The following is a 13,906-nucleotide window of genomic DNA, read 5'->3' as shown; positions in this document are numbered from 1 at the left end:
TCCGCAGCCTCGCCGAAGTCTACCAAGTAGCAACAACAAATCCATGGAGCGACACGGCTATCACCTTCAATGCCAGCGACGAACCTAAATTCCGAACAGCCCGAGCACCAGCCGCATTGGTCCTCGGTCCGATAGTGGACGGCTTTCGTCTTACCAAGGTACTCATGGATGGTGGCAGCGGATTAAACCTCATCTACGAGGAAACCCTCCAAAAAATGGAAATAGACTGGAGCCGCATTGAGCAAAGAAGCACAACCTTTAGAGGAATAATCCCTAGTCGGGAAGTACGCTGCACAGAAAAAATCACACTAGATGTAGTGTTCGGCTCACCGGACAATTACAGGTCCGAGGAGGTCACGTTCCAAGTGGCCCCATTCGGCAGCGGATATCACGCCTTGTTAGGGCGAGAGGCATTCACAATTTTACAAGCTATACCCCATTACGGGTACATGAAGCTTAAAATGCCCGGGCCCAATGGAATCATCACTCTTGTCAGTGATCCAGATATAGCACCCCGCGCTGAAAATAAGACAGCCGCACTAGCCCTAGAGGCACTATCCAAAGCCCTAGCGGCAGAGGAACTCTCTGCGCTGCGCTCCACGGTGAATAGGGACGATGTGATACTCGTTAAGAGATCTAAGTCCACCTCTTTTAAACCAGCAAACGAAATAGTCAAATTCCAGGTCCATCCAACAGACCCCACAAAGACGGCCTCCATTGGGACATAATTAAACCCTGATGTAGAAGCCGCACTACGAGAATTCCTTCGGGAAAACTGGGACATTTTTGCCTGGCACCCTTCAGATATGCCAGGAATCCCACGCAGCCTGGCAGAACACAGCCTAAATATCCTAAAAGGATTCAAGCCAGTCAAACAGGCTCTTCGGCGATTTTCCGAACCCAAAAGACAGGCAATGGGAGAGGAGCTAGCCAAACTCTTAGAAGCCGGATTCATCAGAGATATAAAACATCCGGACTGGCTAGCAAGCCTGGTAATGGTACCAAAAAAGGACAAATCCTGGCGCCTTTGTGTCGATTTCAAAGACCTTAACAAGGCATGTCCAAAGGATCCTTTCCCCCTCCCCCGCATCGACCAAATCATCGATGCTACCGCAGGGCACGATTCATTGTGCTTCCTCGATGCATACTCCGGATACCATCAAATCAAGATGGCGGAAATAGACCAGGCCACAACGGCATTCATTACTCCATACGGACCATTCTGCTTCAACACAATGCCCTTCGGACTCAAAAATGCCGGCGCAACATATCAGCGCATGATTCAGACATGTCTGGCTACCCAGATAGGCAAAGCAGTGGAGGCATACGTAGACGATGTGGTCATTCAGACCAAACACGTCGAAACTCTAGTAGACGATTTGAGGCTTACATTCGACAACCTCTGAGCATATGACATTAAGCTCAACCCAGAAAAATGTGTTTTCGGCGTACCAGCCGGAAAGCTCCTGGGCTTCATTGTATCCGGTAGAGGAATTGAAGCAAACCCAGCCAAGATCCGAGCTCTGTCACAATTGAATATCCCAAAAGACCTCAAACAAATACAAGAACTAACTGGATGCGTGGCGGCTCTAAGCCGCTTCATCTCCCGTTTGGGAGAAAAGGCACTGCCCCTCTATCGCCTCCTCCGGCGCACCGAACACTTCGAATGGACGGATGCCGCCACGGCCGGACTCGAAGAAATTAAGGCCATATTGGCAACAAATCCGATCCTGGCCGCGCCCAACCTGGGCGAACCTATGTTATTATATATCGCGGCAACACATCAAGTTGTCAGCGCGGTACTCGTCGTCGAACGAGAAACAGAAGGGCACAAATTCCCTCTTCAAAAACCAGTGTACTACGTATCCACTGTCTTAACTCCATGCAAGTCCCGGTACCCACATTATCAAAAGATAGTGTACGCGGTGTTCATGGCATCCCGGAAGCTGTGACACTACTTTCAAGAGTGTTCCATAACAGTGGCCTCCGAAGTACCTCTCAACGACATTATAAACAACCGTGACGCGACGGGTAGGATTGCAAAATGGGCCATTGAGCTCTTACCATTTGACATAACCTACCAACCACGGCGAGCTATAAAGTCGCAAGTTTTGTCTGACTTCATCGCCGAATGGACTGAAGCCGAACTCCCTAAAGAGTACGGCGCATACTCCAATTGGATCATGCATTTCGACGGCTCCAAAATGTTTGCCGGCTTGGGGGCTGGCGTCGTCTTGACATCCCCAACCGGAAACATAGTCCAATACGTACTTCAAATAATGTACATGGACTCCAACAACGCAGCCGAATACGAGGCCATTCTACATGGTCTTCGGATGGCAATCTCCATGGGTATTCAACGCCTAGAGGTGCGCGGGGATTCAAACCTTGCAATATCCCAAGTAAATGGAGACTTTGACGCCAAGGATCCGAAAATGGCAACCTACCGTAATGTCGTCCTAAAAATGTCAGATCGGTTCGAAGGACTCGAATTCCACCATGTAGCTCGGGATAATAACCAGGCAGCAGACGTGTTGGCACGCATCGGCGCAAAACGCGACGCCATCCCTCCAAACATCTTCCTGGAGCGGCTCTTTAAGCCATCCGTATTATGGGAAGAGGAGTCAGGAAATAACAACCCGGAACCAACTGCACCACCCAACACGGAACATTCTGACACAATCGGTGGCTCAGCCAATGAAATAACACCTTCAGCCCACGAAATAATGGCAGTAATTGCCCCGTGGACGGAACCATTCCTAGCCTACTTAATTAGGCAGGAACTTCCCGAAGACCAAAATGAGGCCCGCTGCATAGTTCGGCGATCTAAAGCCTACAAGGTCCATGAGGGAGAACTTTATAAGAAAAGCACAACCGGAGTCCTTCAAAGGTGTATCTACGAAGAGGAAGGGCGGAATCTCCTGGCTGAAATTCACGCCGGACTCGGCGGGCACCATGCCGCAGCCCGGGCCCTTGTAGGCAAGGCCTTCCGTACAGGATTTTATTGGCCGACAGCTCGGGCAGATGCTCAGGACTTAATCCAACGATGCGTCGGTTACCAGCTCTTTGCTAATCAAAGCCACATGCCACCCACCGCCCTCAAAACTATACCCATCACTTGGCCGTTCGCGGTCTGGGGGCTTGACATGGTTGGACCCCTTAAAGGGGGAACCCACAAGCAAAAATACTTATTGGTCATGGTGGAAAAATTCACCAAATGGATAGAGGCCAAGCAAGTTAAAACGGCAGAATCCGGACCCATGATAGACTTTCATATCCGGGGTAGTACACCATTTTGGCGTCCCCCACAGCATCATCACTGATAACGGCACGAATTTCACGACCGTCGAGGTTAAACTCTGGTGCAAAAACATGGGCATCAAGCTCGACTACGCTTCAGTCTATCACCCTCAAACTAACGGTCAAGTCGAACGAGCAAATGGTCTAATCATGAGCGGCATTAAACCCAGATTAGTGCGGTCCCTCACGGAATCTAACATGCACTGGGTAGAGGAGCTCGACTCCGTACTCTGGGGGTTGCGGACCACGCCAAACCGCACTACCGGATTCACACCATTTTTTATGGTATACGGCGCAGAGGCAGTTTTGCCCTGCGATATAATTCATGACTCACCTCGCGTGCGCATGTACGAAGAAAGAGAAGCCGAGTTGGATCGGCAGGACAGTTTGGACGCCTTAGAGGAAGAGCGCGACGTGGCAAAATCCCGTTCTGCATTCTATCAGCAGTAGGCTCGAAGATATCAAAGCAGGGAAGTACGGGCCAAAACTTACAATGTTGGCGAGCTAGTTCTACGCCTGCCGGACAAGAAAAAGGAAAAACTTAAGCCCAAATGGGAAGGTCCCTTCATCATCGACCAAGTCCTTACCGGCGGTGCATACCGTCTATGCAAAGCATCTGACAACTGACTCGAGCCGAACCCATGGAACGTAGCCCGTCTCTGAAGATTCTACGCCTAGCGCCGGACTCAGAGTTCGTCTCCTTCCTCCGTCCACCTTTCATATTTTTTCGCTGTCTTTTGTTTTCCTCCCTCTTTCAGTAAAAGCCTATGAGGGCTGATCTGCGCATTGTTCGCATACACTTGATGTGCTACTCGCACTCGTTATACCTGGGGGCTTCTTTAACAGAAGCTTATTTATACGGGCTTCATGCCCAACACATGTGTCATACTTCCGCATGTACCTTTTACTCACCATTATATGCATCGATATGACTTAAGTTTTGGCCAAGCTGGGTTGCCTGGCTCCTGTGCTTACCCCTACGTTCCCGATTGTTCGGCTAGGAGGTAAAGGGAACACCTCTGTGATTGTTACTGCCGGGTTAGCCGGATGTGTACCTCAGACTGGGTGAAGCCGAAGGCTAGCGTTCTTAAGGGAATATTCGGTCGGTGACTTGAAAGATGATTTATTACTTATTTATTTATCTGCCCCCAGATGCTTTTTCTGCTCTTTTCATAGTCCGGACATGCACTTTAGGGCATGCCTCCCAGGGAAAGGAACCCCTAATGGAACTATTCTCCCTGGAAGATGTTTCTTACTAACCATGTAATATAACATAACTAGTTGGGCACTTGTCTGATAAAGCACTTATGACCCCTACGCCTGGTCTCCATGCATGCCCCGGTTTTTGTATAACCGTGAGGGTATTCGGACACACTCCGGACTGTTGGGTCCTGAGGTTGAAGCGAAAAGGTCCGCAAAGACAAACGATCTACAATCCGGCTAGAAGGCATTTTACATGTCATTTTAAATTACATCGTCAAACTGACTGATTGTACTCCTCTTCAATCCCATCTAACAGGCTGTCTAGTTTACAGTCCCGTTGGGAATATTTCGCGGCCAACTCTACTTGGCCGTACATCAGGCTCACAGGGATCTCCTTCCCATCGGGCCCCACAGGTCCGACCTCGACCATGTGGTTTGGATCAGCCTTCGTGTACCACGTCTTCACCATGGCCCAGGCCTCCCTGGTGCCTTGACGGCAGGCCGATATCTTCTACAGACGGAAGCGCTGCCGTACTCCCTGAAGCTTCTCAGCAAGCCCTCCAAGACCCTCGGGTAGGGAGACGGACGACCATAAGGCCTGAACGACGCCGCTCATCGCCTGTCGGACATGTTCGTGCAGTTGCAGCAGCTCGGGAAGAAGGTCACCCATTGAACCAGGCATTTCCTCCGTCGGACGACCTGTGAGCACACCTACAGACACATTTCTGTCAATCGACTTCCTCGCTGAACTCTTCTTTTCAAAAGAGTTTGCTCAAGCACTTACTGTAAATGTCGCGACGAAGCCGCCGATTCTCCTTTACGGAGTTAGACAGCTAGACCCAAACATCTTTTATTTCTTCGCCTAGCTGGGTGTTGGCATCTTGGAGTTTGTTCCTCTCCTGCTGCACCCTCATAAGCACCTTCTCGCCGGCCCTCAGCTGGTGCAGCAGATGTTGCTTGTTCGGATCTAGTCCGGCACCCTCTGCAATATTATTATCAGACTAAACGCACACGCCGCACTTCATAAACTACTTATCTTTTCGAAATATGTATTACCAAAGGGGGTCTCTGTGGCTCCCCCGGAGGCGGCTAGTGCGGCCTCAAGTTGGGCCTTGCATTCTTGAAGCTCCTGGGATAGGTGGGTATTCTTCTCCGTAAGATCATGCATAACAAATGATCCTTAAATCAGTTAGTTTAACTATTTTAAGTCTCGGGGGCTACTGGCATATATAACTATTAAAATTCCTCACCCGTATGCCTTTCACATACTGCTCCGTGGCTCTGGTTAAACCATCTTGAGCAGCACGAAGGTGCGCATCTCCCGCATTAAAGGCATTCAACGCCTCTGGGGAGAAACACGCGTCACGAAGAACTATCCGACAGCGCCTATGATTCATGGCGCTCTCCACCTCAGACCTGGTGGCGGACAGCCTGTCAGCATCCTCCGTTGGAGGAGCATCCGGCTTGCGCCTTGCGCTCGCCTCCCCATCCGGACCAGGTGTTGGAGCCTGGCTGGCGGAGGCTTGGTTGGCAACCTCTCCGGGCACAGTCCGGCGAGCACTCTTTCTCCTGGAAGAATCATGAGCATTAATATACCTCCCAGGAGTCTTTCCCTTAAAGATAATGGTGCGCCATACCTTTGCAGTGACGTTTCGATTCGCGCCGCACTCCTCTTCCGCCTGCTGGGCTGCACTGACCCTGGTTGGTCAGTCGCCGCGGGCTCGGCTTCCCGCCACAAAGGCACCTCCTGCGAAGCACCGTTGGTATACGGTGGTTAGAAATAAGCATTAAAAAGTAATGGTGTCAGGACTTCGGTCATATTCACCTGGGAAGCCGGAGATAAACCGGGGTAGTCAGCCGTAATGGTGACTAGAGCATTGTCTATGCTGAGTTGGTGGAACACCCCGTCAATCAGCTCCACCTTTATGTCCGGATCCTCTCCGGAGGCCGGATCAAGGGATCTTCCCGGATCCTCGGGTTGTGGCGTCGGGCTTTGTATGCCCTCCACATCCCGGCGCAGTTCCTGCATCGAAATCATAAAGTAACACTAAACTTTGAAAGCACGGATCGGATATATAAACGTCCGCTTACCCAGCTTCGAGGGTTATTCATGGAGAATCCATTCAATGGACTCGTGCAGAGGAAGTCCTCCTTCTCCCCCTTGTACAAGCCGGACAGGATCTTCACCAGATCGGCGGTCGATCCCGGCCCCCTGTGGCCATGACGGGTGGCGTCATTCTCTTGAAATCCCACATGGGGTGGCCCCTATATTGGAGCGGCTACATCCCTCGCATAATGCATGTGGCCATGACTCCAATCATGGTCAATCCGGAATGGGCCAGTAACCTTATCCGGCCCATCAGATATTGGATGCTCCTATCATCTTCCCGTTGAGGGCTCCGCGGGCGCCAACTCGAGTGTTTCTTCAGAGGAGCGTTACTAAACTCCGGGAGGCCGATCCGAACTGGATCCGGCAGTGGGGCGTCTTCCGTATAGAACCATTCTGAAGGCCAGTCTTCGGACGCCTTCTTCGGGGTTTCGGATAGATATCCGGTCCCGGCGATGCGCCATATTTCGGCTCCGCCCACTTGATATATCGACCCCTCGTGAGAACGGGGTACAAGGCAAAACAATCTCTTCCACAGCGCAAAATGGGGCTCGATGCCCAAGAACAGCTCACAAAGAGCTACAAAGCCCGCGATGTGCAAGATGGAGGCAGGTGTGAGGTGGTGAAGTTGGAGTCCATAGAACTCCAGGAGCCCCCGGAGAAACGGATGTATGGGAAATCCGAGTCCCCTTATTAGGTAGGGGACGAAGCATACCCGCTCTCCTTTGAAGGGATTGTGGACACTCTCCGCCTGCTTCCCACCCTTGTAGGTGGCCAGTCCGGCTCGAACCAGAACCATAAAGGCTGGAGGAAGGTATCCCTCTGCTTGGAGCGTCACTAACTCGCTGTGCGGGACTGAACATCTCCTCCAATCTCCTGGCTGAGGACTGGGAGCGCGAGAGGAGGAGCCGCGTCGACTGTCCATGTTGGAATGGATTTTTGTCAGATGCGCTTCGATGAGTACTTGCGGAAGGAGGATGGTGTGATTCGGATCTGGATCCTCGCCTCTCTTATAGGCGGCTTATTCGTGCAGCTAGGGGGTAAAACGTAAAAATACCCTGGCTTTTCGCATTCATATGACACGTGGAAGAGGGCCATTATTGGACGTAGAAGCCAAGGAGCGCAACATTTACAAGGAAGCCGGACACTATTCGGCAAACACATGGAATATGGAGGAGAACCCGCCTTGCAAACGCCGAAGACAATATACGCGCCGGACTCGTCGTCATTGAAGCCTGGTTCGGGGGCTACTGAGGGAGTCCTGGACTAGGGGGTGTCCGGATAGCCGAACTATCATCATCGGCCGGACTCCAAGACTATGAAGATACAAGATTGAAGACTTTGTCCCGTGTCCGGGTGGGACTTTCCTTGGCGTGGAAGGCAAGCTTGGCGATACGGATATGTAGATCTCCTACCATTGTAACCGACTCTGTGTAACCCTAGCCCTCTCCGGTGTCTATATAAACCGGATGGCTTTAGTCCATAGGACGAATAACAATCATACCATAGGCTAGCTTCTAGGGTTTAGCCTCCTTGATCTCGTGGTAGATCTACTCTTGTAATACCCACATTATCAATATCAATCAAGCATGATGTAGGGTTTTACCTCCATCAAGAGGGCCTGAACCTGGGTAAAACATCGTGTCCCTTGTCTCCTGTTACCATCCGCCTAGACGCACAGTTCGGGACCCCCTACCCGAGATCCGCCGGTTTTGACACCGACACTAAGGTTTATCAATCCGTGGGAGGCGTAGGATGAATATGGTCTCTCTCAAACAACCATGCAACCAAATAACAAAGAGCCTCTTGTGTCCCCAACACACCCAATACAATGGTAAATTGTATAGGTGCACTAGTTCGGCGAACAGATGGTGACACAAGCGTAATATGGATAGTAAATATAGGTTTTTGTAATCTGAAAATATAAAAACAGCAAGGTAGCAAGTAGTAAAAGTGAGTGAAAAACGGTATTGCAATGCTTAGAAACAAGGCCTAGGGTTCATACTTTCACTAGTGCAAGTTCTCTCAACAATGATAGCATAATTAGATCATAGGGCAATCCCTCAACGTGTGACAAAAGTCACTCCAAAGTTCCTATCGTGGAGAACATAAGATGAAATTGCTTGTAGGGTACGAAACCACCTCAAAGTTATTCTTTCCGATCAATCCATTGAGCTATTCCTATAAGTGTCACAAACAGCCGTAGAGTTCGTAGTAAAATAACATCATATGACACACATCAATTAACCCTAATATCACCTAGATACTCCAATGTCACCACAAGTATCCATGGGTCAATTATACAATATGCATCAAACAACTTCAGATTCATAATATTCAATCCAAACAAAGAACTTCAAAGAGTGCCCCAAGATTTCTATCAAACAAACAAGGACGAAAATGTGCATCAACCCCTATACATTGATTGCCCCAATGTCACCTCAGGAATCCGCGAGTTGAGTGCCAAAACATACATTAAGTGAATCAATAGAACACCCCATTATCACCACGGGTATCCCACGCAAGACATACATCAAGTGTTCTCAAATCCATAATAGTATTCAATCCAATAATAGTGAAGCCTCAAAGGTAAAACTCAATTCATCACAAGAAGGTAGAGGGGGAGAAACACCATATGATCCAACTATAATAGCAAAGCTCGCGGTACATCAAGATCGTGCCAAATCCGGAACACAAGAGAGAGAGAGAGAGAGAGAGAGATCAAACACATGGTATTTTTGTATTTTTGGTTTAATAGATCTGAAAATAAACGCAAGGAAAAAGTAGATCGCAAGGCAAATATATGAGAAAGAAGACCCAGGGGGCATAGGTTTCACTAGTGGCTTCTCTCGAGAAAAATAGCAAACCGTGGGTGAACAAATTACTGTTGGGCAATTGATAGAACTTCAAATAATCATGACGATATCCAGGAAATGATCATTACATAGACATCACGTCCAAGATTAGTAGACCGACTCCTGCCTGCATCTACTACTATTACTCCACACATCGACCGCTATCCAGCATGCATCTAGTGTATTAAGTTCATGGAAAAATGAAGTAATGCAATAAGAACAATGACATGATGTAGGCAAGATCAGTTTATCTATAGTGGCAGATATGGATCCCGTGTTTTTATCTTTAGTAGCAACGATACATACGTGTTAGTTCCCTTCCTGTCACTGGGATCAACCACTATAACATCGAACCCACTACTAGGCACCTCTTCCCATTGCAAGATAAATAGATCAAGTTGGCCAAACAAAACCCAAATATCGTAGAAGAAATACGAGGCTCTAAGAGATCACGCATATAAGAGATCAAAGAACTAAAATAACTTTCATGGATATAAAAAGATATAATTGATCATACACTCGAAGTTCATCAGATCCCAACAAACACAGCGCCAAAAGACTTACATCATATGGATCTCCAAGAGACTATTGTATTGATAATCAAGAGAGAGAGAGAGATAGGAAGCCATCTAGCTACTAACTACGGACCCGAAGGTCTACAAAGAACTACTCACGCATCATAGGAGAGGCACCAATGGAAGTGGTGAACCCCTTCGTGATGGTGTCTAGATTGGATCTCGTGGTTTTGGACTCTGTGGCGGCTGGATGAAAATTTCGTCGACTCCCCTAGGGTTTCTGAAATATTGGGGTATTTATAGAGCAAAGAGGTGGTCCAGGGGGCACCCAAGGTGGGTAACCGACCAGGGCGCGCCTGGGCCTCCTGGCGCGCCCTAGTGGGTTGTCCCCTCCTCGGGACTCCCCCAGGTGCAACCAGGGCCCAACTTCTTCCTTTTGGTCCATAAAAAATCATCATAAAGTTTCGTGGCATTTGGACTCCGTCTGATATTGAATTCCTTCGATGTAAAAAACATGCAGAAAACATCAATTGGCACTTGGCACTATGTCAATAGGTTAGTACCAAAAAATGATATAAAATGACTATAAAATGATTATAAAACATCCAAGATTGATAATAAAACAACATGCAATAATCAAAAATTATAGATACGTTGGAGACGTATCAGATATCTTTTTTTCCAGTATTTTTTATATTTTCCAAAAATATTCTCCGTAAATTTTCAACTCGTTCCGAGAACTCTTATTTCCGCACAAAAAAACGACACGATGGTAGTTCTGCTGAAAACAGCGTCAGTTTGGGTTAGTTCTAATCAAATCATACCAAAATCATATAAAATTATTGTAAACACTACAGGAATCAGGCACTTTGCCACCTGCCATGGCTGATGGCAAAGGCATGCCTGGCGGACCGCAAAGGCCTGTGCCGTCAGCCTGCAGACGGCAACAGGTCTGGCTGAATAAGCTACGACAAAGCCCTCTTTGCCATCTGCTGCCAGACGGTAAAGATGCAAAGGCCTTTGTCGTCTACTGGCAGACGGCAAAGAGCCTGGATGGCACACATGGCAGCTTAGGCCCGTTAAGGGGTTAACGGCGTGCTTTGCCGTCAGCTGGCAGGCGACAAAGATGCAAAGACCTTTGTCGTCTGCCAGCGGACGGAAAAGTGGTTGTATAGTCCCTGTTTTTTATTAAATTAGAAGAAGACTAGCTTTTCTTAAGATCTTCACTCCTCCTCCTCCTTCTTCTTCTTCTCCTTCATCATCTTGATGCGCTTAGAGCAGCGAGGCAGTGGGATGTACTCCTCTACCACAATTGGTGTGGTCCTGTCGTCCCCCAGCTGTGGGATCGCTGGCTCCACCACCATCGCGTGGTCATCATCAGGCACCACCACCATCCCGAGTCCATCTTCAGGCACCACCGCCGCTAGCTCATCGTCAGTTGCCACCATCGCGAGGCCATCGTCAACCACCACCATCGTGTGGCCATCGTCAGCCACCACCATCGTGAGGTCATCCCCGCTCTGCTCTTCTTCTTTCCCACTCCATTCCTCATCATCCTCTCTACTGCTTTTGCTATAGCCAGAGTCGCTGCTGCTTTGGCTGTAGCCAGAGTCGCTGATGCTGCTCCCATTGCCTGACCAAATGCAACAAAGTTTTTTAACAATCGATGTGAGATAAAGCCAAATGTAGAGGAAGAAGAGGCAGAGCATACTGGCATCATCATCGTCCTGGTAGCACATGTGGCACATAGTCGTGTTGAACACCTTCACGGTGAGCATGGCGTCACCGTCGTACCTGAAGACAAGGAAGTACCCGTGCCACAGGTCATAGGCACGGATGTACTGCTCCCAGCCACGACACAGGTACATGTGGCAGGACATGATCACCACCTCCATGTCCCACAGCCTACGAAGCCCGCTGCCGGCCTATCGCAGCTTCACATTCTTTGGCCGATGGCCGTTCAGCAACTTCATAAAAGTGTTAGGCAGCCTCTGCAGCATGGGTCAAGGAGTGATGTAGCAAACAACAGAGTTATGATAAAGAGATGGGTGAAGGGGAGATCTCTCCTTTTATATACCTGCCTCCTGGAGGAATTCTCAAGTATGATCGGGAAGAACTCGAAACCTTCCAAGTCATACTCCGGTGTGGCAGACCACAGCCTGCGGTGGCGGCCTCCCCCATCTCTGATAAGCAGTAGAAGAGACCAATTAGTATCTAGAAACATATCTATAAACACAGCTACCTAGAACCATATTTGATAAATGGACCATATGCATATCTACTCCAACTTGGCTCTAACTCAACTTTATCATGAGCATCAGCTAAATAAAACCTAAAAAAATAAGCATATGCCAACAAAACAAATTGATCATAGATATGAAACTTTGTAATGCTCATGTTTCAAATTTATCATAGACAAATTGATCATATGTACATTAGCAGTAATAAAATTGATTACAAGCCAGGTGAAATGCTAACATACTCATTTACTACACAAAAGTATCAGATTCAATTCCATGCAAGAGCTGGTTCATGTCTAGAAGAGGAAATGAATGCAATTCTATATAGACAAATCGGAGCATAAACTTATGGTACTACCACTACCAATTATCGAAGTTGGTCTATTTTATAAGAAAGAACTTACCGAGCTAGTTCAGTTTTGATTGATGTACTTAGTTTGTACTGAGGTAGCTAAGTATTCGACAGCTAGTTGTCATATTGTTTTCTGTCAGTATCAGCTTTTTGTAGATGTGGGCATATGTGGGTAGGTGGACACCCACATATGCTTAGTGTGCTACTGCGGAATTCCCACTTAAGAAGTGTGGGACTTTGCGGGCTTAATCAGGCCACCTACGAGCAGTCTCATTTGCACCCTGAGTTATGCAGGTTGTTTAGGAGATGAAATTCTAAATCCCTTTATGATTCTACTAGTTCAATAGATAGAAAGCTACAAATAAGGGCAAGATGAACAAAAATAAGCTACACTTACTGCAGTTTGTTAGTTTCAACACTAGTACACTTAATTTATGCATTAGTACTTCGACTAGTTAAAGATTGCATGCCTGAACATCCCTGGTATACTTATGATGTTTTTGGCTTTCATTTGCCAATCCAATATCTCATAATACTTGTAACAGAAGATGCAAATTAGCTTATAGTAATGAAATAATGTACACTAGATTTTTTGCCAAGTTAAGATGGTTTATCTTCTTTATACACAGATTGTTTGTGTCAAATGCAAGGTTTTTGAGTCGTGGAGTCAAGCCAAGTCGCCATGGCTATGGCTTGCTGGCTTGAGTCAGTGACTTGGCTTGATTAGTCGCCCCAAGTCGCCATGGCTTAATATAGGATTTAGGGTAGATTTAGGAAGAAAAGATAGTACTTGTCTAGTACTAAATAGAGCAACAGATCAACAAAGACAACAAGAAGGGGCCCCGGGCATACTGGGCCATGGCCAGGGCATGCATAAAAGCAGCGATTAGGCTTGGTGACCACTGCCCTAGACACATACAGTGACCATTGTAGCAGACACTATGTATGTACAGTCAAAAGGGGACACTATTGTGTGCACGGTGACCAACTATAGTACAATGACCAACTCTGGTGAGCTAGTTCACTATCACCGAGGCGGTAGTTTCATAGCGACATATGCAAATCAGAGCAGATATTAATAATACAGAACTCGGAAGTAAAGCTAAAATAAACTAAAGTAAACCTAAACTAAACCAAACCTAAAGTAAACTTAAAACACAAAAAACTAAAGTGAACCCATCGTTCCCCAACAGAGCAGGGGGCGCGGGAGCGGCAGGGCGGCCGCGGGGGTGGAGGAGAGGGGCGTCGGCGCGGCCGAGTGGAGGAGTAAGCGCCAGAGCGGCGAGGCGGTCGCGATGGTGGCGGAGAGGGGCATCGGGGCGGCCGGGTGGAGG

The sequence above is a fragment of the Triticum aestivum genome, chromosome 4B, assembly GCF_018294505.1.
Source record: "Triticum aestivum cultivar Chinese Spring chromosome 4B, IWGSC CS RefSeq v2.1, whole genome shotgun sequence".
NCBI lineage: Eukaryota > Viridiplantae > Streptophyta > Magnoliopsida > Poales > Poaceae > Triticum > Triticum aestivum.
The sequence above is the reverse complement of the archived record's forward strand: the minus strand, read 5'-3'. Positions refer to the sequence as shown.